This window comes from Ambystoma mexicanum, chromosome 4q (assembly GCF_040938575.1).
Source record: "Ambystoma mexicanum isolate Mex_15411 chromosome 4q, UKY_AmexF1_1, whole genome shotgun sequence".
Lineage (NCBI taxonomy): Eukaryota > Metazoa > Chordata > Amphibia > Caudata > Ambystomatidae > Ambystoma > Ambystoma mexicanum.
The window spans coordinates 527623995-527628994 of record NC_090928.1 but is presented as its reverse complement, the minus strand read 5'-3'; the positions used below and the strand labels follow the sequence as shown (position 1 = coordinate 527628994).

The window sequence follows — 5000 nt, the reverse complement described above, 5'->3', positions numbered from 1 at the left end:
TAATCGGCTATTTCCTGATATTCTTCAATGCGTTCTGATATTGACTGGTAATTGTGTTTGATACTTTCTTAGACTATTTCTGCCTCTGGCTGATGTGTATTTTCTTTCCAAACTCCACCAGAGCCTATGATTACACAGCATCCTATCTGTGGAAAGCGGCAGTGCAGGGATAGGGAAGAAAACTATAGGCATCCAAAGGTGCCCGGCTAGCTCAGTCGGTAGAGCATGAGACTCTTAATCTCAGGGTCGTGGGCTCGAGCACCACGTTGGGCGAAAACAACTAAAATTGTAGTGCTTTTTGACCAAAAAAATAGAAATTGAAAGTCTCTTTGCAATATTTTCATTGTTAACATGCAATATATGAATGCATGTCTGGATGATGTGTAATGGGGCAATACCACACCTTAATGTATTCACTGTAAAAGAAAAAGTATGTATCATCTTACTATAAAATAAAGTGGAGAAATCACAAATAAGACTTTTTTCCACACAGGTTTAATCGGCTATTTCCTGATATTCTTCAATGCGTTCTGATATTGACTGGTAATTGTGTTTGATACTTTCTTAGACTATTTCTGCCTCTGGCTGATGTGTATTTTCTTTACAAACTCCACCAGAGCCTATGATTACACAGCATCCTATCTGTGGAAAACGGCAGTGCAGGGATAGGGAAGAAAACTATAGGCATCCAAAGGAGCCCGGCTAGCTCAGTCGGTAGAGCATGAGACTCTTAATCTCAGGGTCGTGGGTTGGAGCCCCACGTTGGGCGAAAACAACTAAAATTGTAGTGCTTTTTGACCAAAAAAATACATCCTATCTGTGGAAACGGCAGTGCAGGGATAGGGAAGAAAACTATGGGCATCCAAAGGAGCCCGGCTTGCTCAGTCGGTAGCGCATGAGACTCTTAATCTCAGGGTCGTGGGTTCGAGCCCCACGTTGGGCTAAAACAACTAAAATTTTAGTGCTTTTTGACCAAAAAAATAGAAATTGAAAGTCTCTTTACAATATTTGCAATATTTTGATTGTTAACATGCAATATATGAATGCATGTCTGGATGATGTGTAATGGGGCAATACCACACCTTAATGTATTCACTGTAAAAGAAAAAGTATGTATCATCTTACTATAAAATAAAGTGGAGAAAACACAAATAAGACTTTTTTCCACACAGGTTTAATCGGCTATTTCCTGATATTCTTCAATGCGTTCTGATATTGACTGGTAATTGTGTTTGATACTTTCTTAGACTATTTCTGCCTCTGGCTGATGTGTATTTTCTTTCCAAACTCCACCAGAGCCTATGATTACACAGCATCCTATCTGTGGAAAACGGCAGTGCAGGGATAGGGAAGAAAACTATAGGCATCCAAAGGAGCCCGGCTAGCTCAGTCGGTAGAGCATGAGACTCTTAATCTCAGGGTCGTGGGTTGGAGCCCCACGTTGGGCGAAAACAACTAAAATTGTAGTGCTTTTTGACCAAAAAAATACATCCTATCTGTGGAAAACGGCAGTGCAGGGATAGGGAAGAAAACTATAGGCATCCAAAGGAGCCCGGCTAGCTCAGTCGGTAGAGCATGAGACTCTTAATCTCAGGGTCGTGGGTTCGAGCCCCACGTTGGGCGAAAACAACTAAAATTGTAGTGCTTTTTGACCAAAAAAATACATCCTATCTGTGGAAAACGGCAGTGCAGGGATAGGGAAGAAAACTATAGGCATCCAAAGGAGCCCGGCTAGCTCAGTCGGTAGAGCATGAGACTCTTAATCTCAGGGTCGTGGGTTCGAGCCCCACGTTGGGCGAAAACAACTAATATTGTAGTGCTTTTTGACCAAACAAATACATCCTATCTGTGGAAAGCGGCAGTGCAGGGATAGGGAAGAAAACGTTGGGCGAAAACAACTAAAATTTTAGTGCTTTTTGACCAAAAAAATAGAAATTGAAAGTCTCTTTACAATATTTGCAATATTTTGATTGTTAACATGCAATATATGAATGCATGTCTGGATGATGTGTAATGGGGCAATACCACACCTTAATGTATTCACTGTAAAATAAAAAGTATGTATCATCTTACTATAAAATAAAGTGGAGAAATCACAAATAAGACTTTTTTCCACACAGGTTTAATCGGCTATTTCCTGATATTCTTCAATGCGTTCTGATATTGACTGGTAATTGTGTTTGATACTTTCTTAGACTATTTCTGCCTCTGGCTGATGTGTATTTTCTTTCCAAACTCCACCAGAGCCTATGATTACACAGCATCCTATCTGTGGAAAACGGCAGTGCAGGGATAGGGAAGAAAACTATAGGCATCCAAAGGAGCCCGGCTAGCTCAGTCGGTAGAGCATGAGACTCTTAATCTCAGGGTCGTGGGTTCGAGCCCCACGTTGGGCGAAAACAACTAAAATTGTAGTGCTTTTTGACCAAAAAAATACATCCTATCTGTGGAAAACGGCAGTGCAGGGATAGGGAAGAAAACTATGGGCATCCAAAGGAGCCCGGCTTGCTCAGTCGGTAGCGCATGAGACTCTTAATCTCAGGGTCGTGGGATCGAGCCCCACGTTGGGCGAAAACAACTAAAATTTTAGTGCTTTTTGACCAAAAAAATAGAAATTGAAAGTCTCTTTACAATATTTGCAATATTTTGATTGTTAACATGCAATATATGAATGCATGTCTGGATGATGTGTAATGGGGCAATACCACACCTTAATGTATTCACTGTAAAAGAAAAAGTATGTATCATCTTACTATAAAATAAAGTGGAGAAATCACAAATAAGACTTTTTTCCACACAGGTTTAATCGGCTATTTCCTGATATTCTTCAATGCGTTCTGATATTGACTGGTAATTGTGTTTGATACTTTCTTAGACTATTTCTGCCTCTGGCTGATGTGTATTTTCTTTCCAAACTCCACCAGAGCCTATGATTACACAGCATCCTATCTGTGGAAAACGGCAGTGCAGGGATAGGGAAGAAAACTATAGGCATCCAAAGGAGCCTGGCTAGCTCAGTCGGTAGAGCATGAGACTCTTAATCTCAGGGTCGTGGGTTGGAGCCCCACGTTGGGCGAAAACAACTAAAATTGTAGTGCTTTTTGACCAAAAAAATACATCCTATCTGTGGAAAACGGCAGTGCAGGGATAGGGAAGAAAACTGCTTGCTCAGTCGGTAGCGCATGAGACTCTTAATCTCAGGGTCGTGGGTTCGAGCCCCGCGTTGGGCGAAAACAACTAAAATTTTAGTGCTTTTTGACCAAAAAAATAGAAATTGAAAGTCTCTTTACAATATTTGCAATATTTTGATTGTTAACATGCAATATATGAATGCATGTCTGGATGATGTGTAATGGAGCAATACCACACCTTAATGTATTCACTGTAAAAGAAAAAGTATGTATCATCTTACTATAAAATAAAGTGGAGAAAACACAAATAAGACTTTTTTCCACACAGGTTTAATCGGCTATTTCCTGATATTCTTCAATGCGTTCTGATATTGACTGGTAATTGTGTTTGATACTTTCTTAGACTATTTCTGCCTCTGGCTGATGTGTATTTTCTTTCCAAACTCCACCAGAGCCTATGATTACACAGCATCCTATCTGTGGAAAACGGCAGTGCAGGGATAGGGAAGAAAACTATAGGCATCCAAAGGAGCCCGGCTAGCTCAGTCGGTAGAGCATGAGACTCTTAATATCAGGGTCGTGGGTTGGAGCCCCACGTTGGGCGAAAGCAACTAAAATTGTAGTGCTTTTTGACCAAAAAAATACATCCTATCTGTGGAAAACGGCAGTGCAGGGATAGGGAAGAAAACTATAGGCATCCAAAGGAGCCCGGCTAGCTCAGTCGGTAGAGCATGAGACTCTTAATCTCAGGGTCGTGGGTTCGAGCCCCACGTTGGGCGAAAACAACTAAAATTGTAGTGCTTTTTGACCAAACAAATACATCCTATCTGTGGAAAGCGGCAGTGCAGGGATAGGGAAGAAAACGTTGAGCGAAAACAACTAAAATTTTAGTGCTTTTTGACCAAAAAAATAGAAATTGAAAGTCTCTTTACAATATTTGCAATATTTTGATTGTTAACATGCAATATATGAATGCATGTCTGGATGATGTGTAATGGGGCAATACCACACCTTAATGTATTCACTGTAAAAGAAAAAGTATGTATCATCTTACTATAAAATAAAGTGGAGAAAACACAAATAAGACTTTTTTCCCACACAGGTTTAATCGGCTATTTCCTGATATTCTTCAATGCGTTCTGATATTGACTGGTAATTGTGTTTGATACTTTCTTAGACTATTTCTGCCTCTGGCTGATGTGTATTTTCTTTCCAAACTCCACCAGAGCCTATGATTACACAGCATCCTATCTGTGGAAAACGGCAGTGCAGGGATAGGGAAGAAAACTATAGGCATCCAAAGGAGCCTGGCTAGCTCGGTCGGTAGAGCATGAGACTCTTAATCTCAGGGTCGTGGGTTCGAGCCCCACGTTGGGCGAAAACAACTAAAATTGTAGTGCTTTTTGACCAAAAAAATACATCCTATCTGTGGAAAACGGCAGTGCAGGGATAGGGAAGAAAACTATAGGCATCGAAAGGAGCCCGGCTAGCTCAGTCGGTAGAGCATGAGACTCTTAATCTCAGGGTCGTGGGTTCGAGCCCCACGTTGGGCGAAAACAACTAAAATTTTAGTGCTTTTTGACCAAAAAAATAGAAATTGAAAGTCTATTTACAATATTTGCAATATTTTCATTGTTAACATGCAATATATGAATGCATGTCTGGATGATGTGTAATGGGGCAATACCACACCTTAATGTATTCACTGTAAAAGAAAAAGTATGTATCATCTTACTATAAAATAAAGTGGAGAAAACACAAATAAGACTTGTTTCCACACAGGTTTAATCGGCTATTTCCTGATATTCTTCAATGCGTTCTGATATTGACTGGAAATTGTGTTTGATACTTTCTTAGACTATTTCTGCC

At 40.3% G+C, this 5000-nt stretch overlaps 5 non-coding genes across 5 annotated transcripts; all 5 read left to right on the top strand.

The window, feature by feature from the left end:
* Positions 1-1550: 1550 nt before the first annotated feature.
* On the top strand, positions 1551-1623 carry TRNAK-CUU (transfer RNA lysine (anticodon CUU)). Its single transcript has one exon. It is a non-coding gene; the product is annotated as a tRNA-Lys (tRNA).
* A 102-nt stretch (positions 1624-1725) lies between these two features.
* On the top strand, positions 1726-1798 carry TRNAK-CUU (transfer RNA lysine (anticodon CUU)). The gene has a single exon. It is a non-coding gene; the product is annotated as a tRNA-Lys (tRNA).
* Positions 1799-2323: 525 nt separating this feature from the next.
* On the top strand, positions 2324-2396 carry TRNAK-CUU (transfer RNA lysine (anticodon CUU)). Its single transcript has one exon. It is a non-coding gene; the product is annotated as a tRNA-Lys (tRNA).
* A 1441-nt stretch (positions 2397-3837) lies between these two features.
* TRNAK-CUU (transfer RNA lysine (anticodon CUU)) lies at positions 3838-3910 on the top strand. Its single transcript has one exon. It is a non-coding gene; the product is annotated as a tRNA-Lys (tRNA).
* Positions 3911-4611: 701 nt separating this feature from the next.
* TRNAK-CUU (transfer RNA lysine (anticodon CUU)) lies at positions 4612-4684 on the top strand. The gene has a single exon. It is a non-coding gene; the product is annotated as a tRNA-Lys (tRNA).
* The last annotated feature ends 316 nt before the right edge of the window (positions 4685-5000 follow it).